At 43.7% G+C, this 13,492-nt stretch overlaps 1 pseudogene; it reads right to left on the reverse strand.

The window, feature by feature from the left end:
• Positions 1–3,302: 3,302 nt before the first annotated feature.
• On the reverse strand, positions 3,303–6,151 carry LOC138657365 (uncharacterized; annotated as a pseudogene).
• Between the last annotated feature and the right edge of the window lie 7,341 nt (positions 6,152–13,492).

Below are 13,492 nucleotides of genomic sequence, written 5' to 3' on the forward strand. Positions count from 1 at the left end.
CTACAGGGCCCTGTGTGAAAAGTGATTGCCCCCTAAATCTAATAACTGGTTGGACCACCCTTAGCAGCAACAACTGTGGATTTTGTCAGATCTGCTCATCTCAATTTAATATATCAGAAACAGCTGTCAAATTTTAGTAAGCATTAAATTGCAAGAGTGCTAGTTTTTACAAGCAGTAGATGACAATATCCATTCATGAAAATGGGAATAATTTAATGAATGCTGTTGGTCTGAAACCTCATAAATGTTGGGTTCTGGAAATCGGAAACCGGGCTGTGCAGAGCCCCTTCTTGAATTGAGTGAAGGTACACATTCTCAACCTCAGCTCTGTTCACATTCTAAAGTACTGTATGAACTGCATGGACTAGCCTATGGAGTAAAAGTTGCTGTATTTATTAATAATAATGAGTGATTGCGCGCCCTTCGGGCGCACGCTGTGATTACGAGCCATGCAATTGCAGACTGACCGCGCAATGGGGTGTACCCACGCACCAGACTGGCGCATGTGCAGACTAATAGCAAACATAAATACCTGGTGCACCTCTCCTGCCATTCCTACCTTGTTTATGAAAAAGCTCTGTAGTTAATATTGTTGGGGTAGAGCTATCCGATAGCGCTATCCATGAAAAAAGTGAATGGATAGAGCTATCCCATAGCCTTATTCCTAAAGGAAATGAAGAAGGTAGAGCTTTCCAATAGCGCTATTCCTCAATGTTCCTGAGCGTGTAAGCTATTTCACATGGTTGAGCGCCCCCAAGGCCCTGCCCATGCCCAATGTTTGGTCCATAGACCGTGGCTTGGAGTTAGTCCCGCTTTTGCGTACAAATTTTTTTGGCTTTTACAATTGTTAAAAAGCTTAATGAAAGACTTCTTTGTACACACAGTTGACAGTAAACCATTTGTCAACGTTAGGAATAAGTTTACCCTGCTTCTGTGTCTCAAATATTTTGACCCTTATTTATTGACTTTTCCTTCCCCTGGAGAAAGCCACATATAACTGCCCGTGTGAAAACCCTGGGAGAGGCAAATAAATTCCTACAATATCCAACGATTGTCCCTGAGATTTATTGATGGTCATTGCAAAAGCCAACATGACAGGAAACTGTCGCCTTCGCATCTGGACTGGCAAGTTTTTTCTTTGGAAATCAGGTCAATTCTTGGGATAAGAACTGTCTGACCCTTTGCTTTTCCATTTAAAGCAACGGCATGAATAACATTTGCTTTAGAGCTTTTCACATAAAGCCTTGTGCCATTACAAAGGCCACTCTTTCTGCTAAGATTACGCAGGAGCATAATTACAGCTCCTGGTTTCAGCTTTAGTTCATGAGGAGGAATCCCAGTGGGATTCAAAGAGTTAAGAAACTCTACAGGGTAATCTGTGAGAATCACACCTTCCTTGTTAGGACTGGCGGAATGAACCAAATAATAATTAGAGATGATATAAGGTGCGTTCGCAGTCTGGGTTCCACCGTGCAGCTGAAACCTACTGCTTGGTAATGACGGACTATATGGCGGTATAATGTGAGTACACACATGGGTTAGCTTCACCCGGTATGAAGGAAGAGCACCCTGTTGCGTCACAGGGCCACGATACCGCACAGAGAGCGCAAGGAAGGCGACACAGAACTCTGCCCCAAGACTTAGGGTAAGAGTCCCTCTAGATCTCTTGCGCTCGACACCAATACTGCGGTGCCAGGAAACAACTAAAGTAAATATTTACCACACAGGCATGTGTGCAGCACCGCTCTGGCAGACGCCACTAACCACCCTAACTAGGGCCAGGAAAGCGCACTATCTGCGCACGGCGCCGCTCTGGCGGTTGCTGCTAACTGGATTCAGCAACTTATGCAATTGTGCAGGATAGCACTAGGTAGCTCTACCATTCGTGAGCAGGCAACAACAGTAGGGATGGGAATGATTCAGAGCTTTCATCCATCAACAGGTATTCATCCGCACACACAAGGTAATAAGTTTACACTAGCGCATGGCCGAGAGGCCATGCAAACCTTTTATAGCAGTAGTGCTCCGGGACCTTCCTGATGTTCCAATAGGAGCCTCAACAGGACCTGCGCATGTGACCCCCAACCTCCAATGGGAGGTCATCCTGTGGGCACGCTCAGTGTGGGAAAAGCAGGACTTAGTCCCTGAAGCGCCTGCTTGCTGCTGAACAGTGCTGGCTACAAAGACAGAGCCTGGAAAGGTAGCGGTACGAAATCGCACAGTATCAGCTTGAGCCAGATGCTGGGATCAATGTCTCTGCTGAGCAGGTTCCACTGCAGCTGGAGGAGAATGGGAGACTGCAATGGGCATGGTTCGAGATTCTCCCTATTCAACGGTGGGAACTCGACACTTAACACTCCTCTTCCGCAATTGTGTTGGCCTTGAACTTGACTAAGAATTTTGTCGTTCAAGGTGTGAACGTCATCATTCAATGGCATAAGAATTGCTTTATTGGCAATTGCTTCTACCGTTGCATCGGTAATCTCAATTGAGTCGCCAAAAAAAGCTGTAATTTAATCACCATCTTCAATAAAAGAATTCGGGATTTCAATTGTGTCTTCTGGTAGACCATATACATTTGACCACTCTCTATTGCCAAGTTTCAATAACCATGAGTTGTACTCAACTTCGTCCTGAGACGTTCTCATATTCTGTTGTAACTGGAACTGTGAAAACTGATTCCAGGATTTTGAGTATTTAATGGTGGACTGTACAATTTGGGCTCTTTTTCCACCTTCCACTATTGGTAGGGTTTGACGAAAGTCACCACCGTTTATGAAAACTTTTCCACCAAATGGTCTTTTTTTCACATATATCTTGGAAAAAATTATCCACAGCGTTCCTATTAATGAAGTGCTCTTAAGCAATAAAAAGTCCTGTGCTGACTACGGATTGCCAACTCCAGTAAATGTTACAGATGAAATACTGGACCAACTGAATTATGCTGTAATAAAGCAGGAGGCTGAGCAGTTGAAAGCTATGCTTAATGAAGCTCAGAAATCAGCTTGTGATGCAATTATGCAAGCAGTCAATGCTGCATCACACCCAGACGACACTAGCTCACACTAGTTTTTTCTGGACGGCCCAGGAGGCAGTGGGAAGACATTTTTGTACAACTGCTTGCACAAGACACTACAAGGAGAAAAGAAGTCTATTTGCTCAGTAGCCTCCACTGGATTGGTGGCTACATTACTACAAAATGGTAGCACCTACCATTCCAAGTTTGGCCTTGGAATTACAACAAATGAGACCACAGTGTCAAAAATTAAGCCAACCTCACTCCAACAAAGGAGCTTAGGAAGTCATCTGTCGTTATTTGGGATGAAGTAACAGTGGCTCCCTGTTTTAATATCACGAAGAGCCAGTTGCTCAGCAATTTCTGAAGTATACCGCCTGTTGAAATCCTCCATAAATTTGGTTTTATATGTTTGCCATATTGCCAATGGTTTAGCTTGTTCCCGATATACACAAATTATAGCATATAATTTGCGAAGTTGGTAAGGCATTTGGAAAGCGATTGCATCCGTTATACCATCTTCCCATTGGGAATCGTCTTCCAAAAGATGAAGATCAATGCACGAATTTTTATACGTGTCATGTACGACTCCATTGACAGTCTTTAAGTCGGCATAAGACTTTGCTCCTCTTACGTGAAGTAAAAGGAGTCTTAGGTAATACAGCTCACATCTGTTAAAGAAACTATATACATCCTTTTTCTCAGAAGAGGCAATTTGCATATTATATTTCCCAGAGGAGCATTGCACGGCAAATAAGCCTCCTTACCTTGACAAGCCAGAGATGGTATGTCACTCTCCATAAGGAGAAACGTTACCCCTTAGACCACAGTCCAGAATCTCTCACCTAGCCAAATTAGTTCTCATGCTTCACACTAACGAGGGCCAACAGCCCGAAACACCGTGTCTGCGAATTGAGATACTGATTTGGCTTTTATCCTAAGTCATATTGCACGACTCGTTTAAAGGGTTGATTGTGACTTGTAGGATCGCTACTTCCAACAGATGGCGCTATAGAGTTTAAGTCCTCTTTTTCTCAGAAGAGGCAATTTGCATGTATACATTCGGGAAATTGTTTTCCCAAATTGAGCCCGTCTTTTTTTTCCATCCTTCTAGTACAGCTTTTCTATCTCAGACATAGTGTTCAGGAATTTCACTGTACAAATACTCAGGGGCGGAAGTGTCAACTCTGTTTAGCTCAAAACAAGCTTGCAGAGTAGAGGCTTTTGAGTCCGAAATAACCATATCCACAACACTATCTTCGAAAAACACTTGCTGCATGTTTTCAAGGTGAACAGCAAGCCTTTTGATGGTATGTGAAGCATCATGCATTTTATTTTTTCTGATTCTCCACATGCCCTCAGGGGCGCTTACATACCGAGAATCTAGGTACATGGCTGGTTCATTCCAGTTTAATGTATCAAACTAGATATTGGCACAGTCATGTCATTTGTATACATATTTGAAAATATATTTAACACTTTTTATTGAAGCACATATCTCAACATATATGGCAATTGTACTTAAAGGGAACCTGTCACCCCGGTTTTTCAGTGCGAGATAAAAATACTGTTAAATAGGGCCTGAGCTGTGCGTTACTATAGTGTATTTTGTGTACCCTGATTCCACCCCTAAGCTGCCAAAATAACTTACCAAAGTTGCCGTTTTCGCCCGTCAATCAGGCTGGTCAGGTCAGATGGGCGTGGCGACATCGCTGTATCTTCCCCCAGATCTTGCATATATTTCCGTTGGTGGCGTAGTGGTTTGCGCATGCCCATCTTCTGAATCCACTGGGCAGGAGAAGAAAAAACGCGCGATCGGCGCTATTTCCCTGGTGATCTGTGGGGGCGGCCATCTTCCTGAGGCCGCGCGTGCGCATATGGACTCCTCTGCTGCCCTGGGCTTCAGGAAAATGGCCGCGGGATGCCGCGCGTGCGCAGATGGAGATCGCGGCGGCCATTTTCCTGATGTTGAGATGCGAACTCGGCTTCAGGAAAATGGCCGCCGCGATCTCCATCAGCGCACGCGCGGCATACCGCGACCATTTTCCTGAAGCCCCGGGCAACAGAGGAGTCCATATGCGCACGCGCGGCCTCAGGAAGATGTCCGCCCCCACAGATCACCAGGGAAATAGCGCCGATCGCGCGTTTTTTCTTCTCCTGCCCAGTGGATTCAGAAGATGGGCATGCGCAAACCACTACGCCACCAACGGGGAAATATATGCAACATCTGGGGGAAGATACAGCGATGTCGCCACGCCCATCTGACCTGACCAGCCTGATTGACGGGCGAAAACGGCAACTTTGGTAAGTTATTTCGGCAGCATAGGTGGGGAATCGGGGTACACAAAATACACTATAGTAACGCACAGCTCAGGCCCTATTTAACAGTATTTTTATCTCGTACTGAAAAACCGGGGTGACAGGTTCCCTTTAAGTAATAAATAGGGGTTGTGTGGAACTACCAATCTATTGTAGATTTCTTGCATTCCTCGTCTGGTTTTCCCAGTATTGCATCGATGGTACTGTGGGTAACCATCAACATTGGGGTTTGTCTCTTTATTAAATATCTTTGGGAATTTTTTTGTGCATTGACCATCTGTCATATAGCACCAGGTTGATCTTTGCCACATGGGCCATGAATCATGTGCTTCATCACTGCCTCATGCAGTTTTGGATTTGCTGTCTCATTTGGGATTTCAGAAGAGACCAATTCGTCAATTATTTCTTTGTCCCTCGGTTTATTTTCCTCTCTGAGGATTAAGAGCATGTGAGCATGTGGTAGTCCACGCTTTAGAAATTCTATTACATGCACATAGGCAGCTACACGGCCAAAAAAGTGTTTTTTCAAAATCTCGTTAAGCACGGCTTGGAGTTTGATTTTAAACACTCGTGCAACCAAATCTGGTCTGAACTCTGGCCTTTGCCATGGTTCTAAGTTTTCAGTTATTTCTTTCCACTTTGGGCTACAGGTCATCGTAACAAAAAGGTCTGGCTTTCCGAATTTTCGGACAATTGTCATGGCGTCTTGGTAATTTGCTGCATAGCTCTTGGGCTTCCAATGAAAGTGGACGGTAAAATTACTGGTGTCCCAGCTTTTAGCCCTTGGTGTAACGCAGCATTAGGGATGTGGTCCATAATGCCGGCATAACTGTCCACGCATAATGCCTTTTGATTTTGTTTTATATATTCGGTCCTGTCGCAGCGCTGCACACTCAGGGCAATTGGAGTTGTCAAATTTATTGTCCATCCACTGTCCCCATATGGGAATAGAAGTGGATATGTCAGTGCATCACACTCTGTGTGAAGAAAGCTGATTTGAAAAGTTTGGTTTTAACTTTTGAGGTGAACTCTGATGTTCCTATTAAATGGCGGTTCACCCATTGCATTTTGATAAATTATAGCACCTTGGTGCATTATAGCGCCTCTGGTCATCATTGTAGTAATTTATCATTTACATTGTTATTTCGAGTGGATCACGATTTTCTATTTCAAATTCCCTCATTATTATTAATAATAATAATAATAATAATAAGAATTTTATTTATATAGCGCCAACATATTCCGCAGCGCTTTACAAATTATAGAGGGGACTTGTACAGACAATAGACATTACAGCATAACAGAAATCACAGTTCAAAATAGATACCAAGAGGAATGAGGACCCTGCTGCTCACAAGCTACAAACTATGAGGAAAAGGGGAGACACGAGAGGTGGATGGTAACAATTGCTTTAGTTATTCGGACCAGCTATAGTGTAAGGCTCGGGTGTTCATGTAAAGCTGCATGAACCAGTTAACTGCCTAAGTATGTAGCAGTACAGACACAGAGGGCTAATAACTGCATAAAGTGTATGAGAACATGATACGAGGAACTTTTTTTTTTAATGATAGGCCACACAGGGATCGTTAGGTTAATGTGTTGAGGCGGTAGGCCAATCTGAACAAATGAGTTTTTAGGGCACACATAAAACTGTGGGGATTGGGGATTAATCGTATTAACCTAGGTAGTGCATTCCAAAGAATCGGCGCAGCACGTGTAAAGTCTTGGAGACGGGAGTGGGAGGTTCTGATTATTGAGGATGCTAACCTCAGGTCATTAGCGGAGCGGAGGGCACGGGTAGGGTGGTAGACTGAGACCAGAGAGGAGATGTAAGGTGGTGCTGAGCCATGGAGTGCTTTGTGGATGAGGGTAGTAGTTTTGTACTGGATTCTGGAGTGGATGGGTAACCAGTGTAATGACTGGCACAAGGTAGAGGCATCGGTGTAACGGTTGGTGAGGAATATGATCCTGGCAGCAGCATTTAGGACAGATTGGAGCGGGGAGAGTTTGGTAAGATGGAGGCCGATTAGTAGAGAGTTACAATAGTCCAGACGAGAATGAATGAGTGAAACAGTCAGAGTTTTTGCTGAGTCGAAAGTAAGAAAAGGGTGAATTCTAGAAATGTTTTTGAGGTGCAGATAAGAAGAGCGAGCCAGTGATCGGATGTGGGGGGTGAAAGAAAGCTCGGAATCAAGGATGACCCCAAGGCAGCGGGCATGTTGCTTTGGAGTAATGGTGGAACCGCACACGGAGATGGCAATGTCAGGTAAAGGTAGGTTAGTAGAGGGAGAAAACACGAGTAGTTCAGTTTTTGACAGGTTCAGTTTCAGATAGAGGGAGGACATGATGTTAGAGACAGCGGTAAGACAATCACTGGTGTTTTCTAAAAAGGTCGGTGTGATAACAGGAGAAGAGGTGTATAATTGGGTGTTGAGGGGTACCATAGAGATGGTACTGGAAACCAAATCTACTGATTGTTTGTCCAATAGGGGCAGTATACAAAGAGAAGAGGAGGGGGCCTAGGACTGATCCTTGGGGAACCCCAACAGTAAGGGGAAGGTGAGAGGAGGAACCAGCAAAACATATAGTGAAAGATCGGTCAGAGAGATAGGAGGAGAACCAGGAGAGAACGGTGTCCTTGAGGCCGATGGAGCGGAGCATAGTGAGGAGGAGCTGATGATCCACAGTATCGAATGCTGCCGAGAAATCCAAGAGAATTAGCATGGAGTAGTGACCATTAGATTTAGCTGTTAGTAGGTCATTAGAGACTTTAGTGAGGGCAGTTTCAGTAGAGTGTAAAAAGCGAAAACCAGATTGAAGAGGGTCTAGAAGAGAGTTATCTGAGAGATAGCGGGTAAGACGGGAGTGGACCAGGCGTTCGAGGAGTTTAGAGATGAAGGGAAGATTAGAGACAGGTCTATAGTTAGCGGCACAGTTTTGATCGAGGGATGGTTTTTTAAGTAATGGATGTATGATGGCATGCTTAAATGAGGAGGGAAAAATACCAGAAATGAGAGAAAGGTTGAATATTTTTGTTAGGTGAGAGGTGACAGCCAGGGAAAGGGACTGGAGGAGATGTGACGGAATGGGGTCACTGGTGCAAGTGGTTGGGCGAGAAGTTGCAAGGAGCCTGATTATTGTGAAGGCTCTATGTGAGTAGTGGGTTAATGGCTTTCATTTTATCTCCAAGAGATGATAGCAGTGCTGGGAGGCACTTTTTGTTTGCTTGACTTCTTGTACTTCATGCTTCTTCACTGTCCAAGATATAAATCTGGACAAACTTGGGAGTACTACCCACAGCGGGATGCAATGGGGCATTTCTTTGGTAAATTTGTCCATGAATTCGAAAACAGTATGGACCATGCCCAGGAGGTGGCGCTACTTGTGCTCCCATTAATGCCAAAGTAAGTGAGCTATTGTGCGAGAGAGGGGGAGAGAGGGAAAAGTTGGAGCTTGACACACTGAGACATATATAATAAGCCGTTGCAATTGAATATAGCTGGAGGGTGCCGTACCTGCTGGTGATTTCAGTGAGGAAGAAGGAAGGGAGTTTCCAGCACGTCCATCCAGTTTAAGTAAAATCTCAATTTTATTTGAACATTTTAAAAAAACAGTATCCTTTGACTAAGGGCGCCGTGGTGCGCCAGAAACGCGTCAGGCAGAGAGTCTCTTTCTCTCTTTTTTAAAATAGATTTTTAAAATGTTCAAATAAATTTTAAATTTTACTTAAACTGGATGGACGTACTGGAGACTCCCTTCCTTCTTCCAAGCGAGCTATTGTATTGCCTTATATTAGCCATAAATTTATTGGAGTGTTGATGCTCTCCTTTCATCAACTTGACTAATTGATCATCCATACGAATGGGACGTAATTGGATTCGCCCTGTCTTGCAGCAGAAAGGGAATGTTTTGTCCTGCACCATTTCGTCTTTGAAATTTTTAGATTGGCAAAACTGACATTGAAATGTCAGTTCGCCAGCATAGTGCTCTTCAATACGTGTCTCATCAATTTGATTGAGAACTCCTCTAGTAGCAAATGTAACTTGCTGTCGTCGAGTCGCTCTTGCATTTTGGACATGTATTCTATCTTGCTCTCTTTTTGTGAAATATGTGTTATCACTTTGTGCATTGCGTGTTGCTCTGTTGTGAATTCTGTTGTCGGGCTCCCTCCTGTGGTCATGAATGGTACTTCGGCTGGTTCTGTCCATGGACTTTCTCTGGTGGCTGTAGGTGTTTCTGAGTTTCCTTCCACAGGTGACGAGGTTAATTCGTTAGCTCGCTGCTCTATTTAACTCCACTTAGATCTTTGCTCCATGCCACCTGTCAATGTTCCAGTATTGGTCTAGTTCACTCCTGGATCGTTCTTGTGACCTGTCTTCCCAGCAGAAGCTAAGTGACTGCTTGTTTTTCTCTGGTTTGCTATTTTTCTGTCCAGCTTGCTATTTTGATTGTTGTCTTGCTTGCTGGAAGCTCTGGGACGCAGAGGGAGCGCCTCCGCACTGTGAGTCGGTGCGGAGGGTCTTTTTGCGCCGTCTGCATGGTCTTTTTGTAGGTTTTTGTGCTGACCGCAAAGCTACCTTTCCTATCCTCAGTCTGTTCAGTAAGTCGGGCCTCACTTTGCTTAATCTATTTCATCTCTGTGTTTGTATTTTCATCTTTACTCACAGTCATTATATGTGGGGGGCTGCCTTTTCCTTTGGGGAATTTCTCTGAGGCAAGGTAGGCTTTATTTTTCTATCTTCAGGGCTAGCTAGTTCCTTAGGCTGTGCCGAGTTGCATAGGGAGCGTTAGGAGCAATCCACGGCTATTTCTAGTGTGGTTGATAGAATTTGGGATTGCGGTCAGCAGAGTTCCCACGTCCCAGAGCTCGTCCTATATTATCAGTAACTATCAGGTCATTCCGTGTGCTCTTAACCATCAGGTGCATTATTGTCCTGACCACCAGGTCATAACATTGCTCGTTGTCGTGCAGCATTAGATGCCCTACGTGATACAGTTACTTCATTCGTTTCTCTTGCTCTGGCCGCCCTCTGTCGGGCTGCATCAGAACTTCTTCGACAATTTTGTTCCTCTTCTGCTTCATTAAGACGCAGGTTATGCATCCGTATGCGATTCGCTTCTCTACGTGCAGCAGTGTGCTCAATTTGATCCATCTTTGCAATGTTGCCTCACACTGTTGCCTCAGTGTTGCCAGCGTATTGCCTCACAATGTTTCCTCACAGTGTTTCCTCACAATGTAGCCGCACAGGCTAACGATAAAAAAAGGCTTATGCCTTAAATCGCCACCAGGGAGAGGTCCTCTCCTTAGGTATCCATGGTGCAGTTAGCTGCTAGTGGTAGTAACTATGGATACCTAAGTTACTGTTCAGCTGTGGATGACTCTGTGCACAGACACATGGACACATCCAAATTAAGTATATTGATTATGTTCCTATGTTCTTACTGTATTATTCAGATCAGTTATGGTACAATGGATCCTATTCTGAGCAATTCAAACCTCTTCCCATTGTTCTTCCAAGCACTTCCCAATTACTCAACCCAGTGTCTTGCCATTATACAATTACTCAGACATTATAACTGGACGTGGATCGGTGTTATTACATCTGATGATGATTTCGGAGAGAAGCAGAGCCAGGAATTAAAGACAAAGGCTGCCAAATCTGAAATTTGTGTTGAGTATATTATTAAAATTCGTGATTCCACACAAATATTTCCAAATTATTATGAAAACTTAAAGATTATTAACAACTCTTCTTCACAAGTCATTGTCATTTGTGGAACATTTTCTGTTTTCATTGTATTCTTTATCGAAGATGAACTCAAAGCCCATGAGAAGACCTTCATTATACCAGCAGGTTGGATTGCTCACTTCATACCATCTACAAATACAATGTCACTATTTCATGGAAGTCTGGTATTTTCTCCACCTACTAAAGAGATGCCAAATTTGAGACATTTTCTACAAGAAATTAGCCCAAGAAATCGTCCAGATGACATTTTATTGGCGAATATCATTTCACTTGCTTTTCAATGTTTCACCACTGGTCAAATGAGAAAAAATCCTGTTTATTTTCCTCTTCAGGAATGCAACGGAACCATTAAGTTAGGTGAACTTGGGAACAATGCGTATAATACTGACAGTTTTGGGGTCACTTATCTTGTGTATAAATCTGTCTACGCCATGGCACATGCTCTACATGAGATGCAATCACAGATAGCAAAAAATATAAAGTATAAAGAAAATCAGAGACTGCTGCAAAAGGTAAGATATGACTTATGAAAAGCATATGGTTCAGTGTAAGATAAGAATGACCTATAAAGCAGAGTACAGCACTCCTGTTAATAGTATGCGCTAAAGTAGAGTCTCAAACCTCACTGAACTGACATATAGGAACTTGGCACTCGAGAAGATATAATGTAGAAAATGTTATTTGCATAAAGGCAATCCACAGTCAATGTTTATGACTAGAGATGAGCGACTACTAAAATACTTGGATGTTCACTAGTCAAACCGAGCAAATCCTAATGCTCATTTCAAGTATCGAGTATAATGGGAGTCAATGGGGAATCTGACCATTTTTTCCAGCTGACCCTACAAAGAGGTCTGGGGGCAGTGTAAATGTTGATATGGATGGGACAAGTTTTAAATGGAAGGAGAACAGCATGGGGAAGACCCAGATCCTTGCTGAGGACAATGGGGTCACACTTTTCCTTCCCTTTAAAGTGAACCTGTCAGCAGGGTTGTGCTTAGTAAACTACAGACACTGTCAGGTCGGCGCTGTTACAATGATACCTGGTGATAAAATCAGTCTTGTGGTTGTTTAGTCTGTATTTGTAGTTTCCAGTTATTGAGATTCTCAAGCTTTCGAGGTGGCCTGTGGGTGGGTTGTGGGCGGGTCTCTGGGTGGCCTGTAGGTGGGTTGTGGGCGGGGCTTATGTGATGATCTGATTACATATGCATCTGTATGGGCTTATGAAAAGTATTGATCCTTCACTCTACTGACCCCTATTTTACATATTGTATAGAATATTGTGCGGAAAAAAAATGAACATTAATCATGCAGGTACCGTTGGCGGCACCTGCGCTGCTTGATGACGCAATGGATAATATGCCTATATGCATTTATCATTTAGTCATATAGTATTGGGGTAGAAAAAAAAATCATCAAAATGGCACCTGCTGCTGTGCAGGAGCCGCTGGTGCCATTGTGATATAGGTAAAAAGAATTTTGCTCCATCAAGATGGCGCTGGTGGCAGCGCCTGCACAATAGTATCATAGCATCAATCATGTTCCAATAGACGCTAGTGCTCAGGACCGGCCACCGGTAAAATGTTGATCGAAATATTACTTTTTTCTTCCCCATTACTATATGCCTAAATAATAAATGTATATAGAAATATTATCCATTGTATCATGCTACAGCGAAGGCGACACTGCAGGAGCCTGCGTGATGAATGCTAATTTTTATTGTACACACAATATTCTATGCAGTATTTAAAATAAGGGGAGAGGTCAGTGAAGGATCAGTGATTTGTCATAGGCCATAAGAATAAATATGTAAGCAGAGCACTACATGAAGCCTTGCCAACAGCCCCGCCCACAACCCCACCCCATCGCATGAAAATTTCATTAACTGAAAACTGCGAATAAAGATTAAACAACAACCACAAGATGGATTTCATCAACCAAGGTATCAATTTAATCCGTATAACAGTGCCATCCTGACAGTGTCTGTAATTTTTCATATGGTGGACTACATTTCTCTCATACCCCAAGATCGGACAACAGAGCAGGTGGAGGCGTTGGTCTGCTCCTTTCACCCAAAGGTACCTTCCAAGTTATCCCCCAAGTACCCACACTTGTCTTCCCTTTCTTTGAGGTCCATGCTCTCAGACTCTACATCCCCTTCTCCATGTGAGTGGTGGTGGTGTATCGTCCTCCCGGCCCCTCTCATCAGTTCCTGGATCACTTTGCCACCTGGCTTCCACACTTTCTCTCCTGTGACACCCCCACCCTCATCATCATGGGTGATTTCAACATCCCCATTGCTTCTCCCCTCTCCCCATCTGCTTCTCACCTTTTATCTCTAACCTCCTCTTTCGGCCTCTCACAGCATACTAACTCTCCAACGCATGAAGATGGAAGCTCCCTCGAC

The sequence above is a fragment of the Ranitomeya imitator genome, chromosome 1 (assembly GCF_032444005.1).
Source record: "Ranitomeya imitator isolate aRanImi1 chromosome 1, aRanImi1.pri, whole genome shotgun sequence".
In the NCBI taxonomy this organism is placed as follows: Eukaryota; Metazoa; Chordata; class Amphibia; order Anura; family Dendrobatidae; genus Ranitomeya; species Ranitomeya imitator.